General features: G+C 47.6%; 1 protein-coding gene across 1 annotated transcript in view; it reads left to right on the top strand.

Annotated features, from left to right (window-relative positions):
- Positions 1 to 248, top strand: part of LOC108802194 (sodium-coupled neutral amino acid transporter 3-like) — a gene marked incomplete at its 3' end in the record, with an annotated part of 27,318 nt that overhangs the window by 16,269 nt on the left and 10,801 nt on the right. The window lies entirely within an intron of this gene.

The raw sequence follows: 248 nt of genomic DNA, 5'->3' as shown, positions 1-248 counted from the left end.
TTCTGTCTCATTGTTCTCTCTGCATCTGTCAGCTTGTCAGTCACAGGAAGTGAAGGGAAATCTCCCCCAGTGGGGGTCACACACACCTGACAGAGGTTCTAACTCTCCTCCAATCTGCCCACATAGCAAATAACATTTATCCCGGAGTTCTGCTTTAAGTGTGTCGGTGACTCTGCCAAGAAATAGGTGAAAATGTTGAAATTCCCTGAAATGGGGACAAATTGCCGTCCGTCGCCTTCCATTAACCC

Source organism: Nanorana parkeri, unplaced genomic scaffold (assembly GCF_000935625.1).
Source record: "Nanorana parkeri isolate BGI_ZX_2015 unplaced genomic scaffold, ASM93562v1 scaffold2706, whole genome shotgun sequence".
NCBI lineage: Eukaryota > Metazoa > Chordata > Amphibia > Anura > Dicroglossidae > Nanorana > Nanorana parkeri.
Note: the sequence above shows the minus strand (reverse complement) of the source record. Positions and strands in the feature narration are given on the sequence as shown.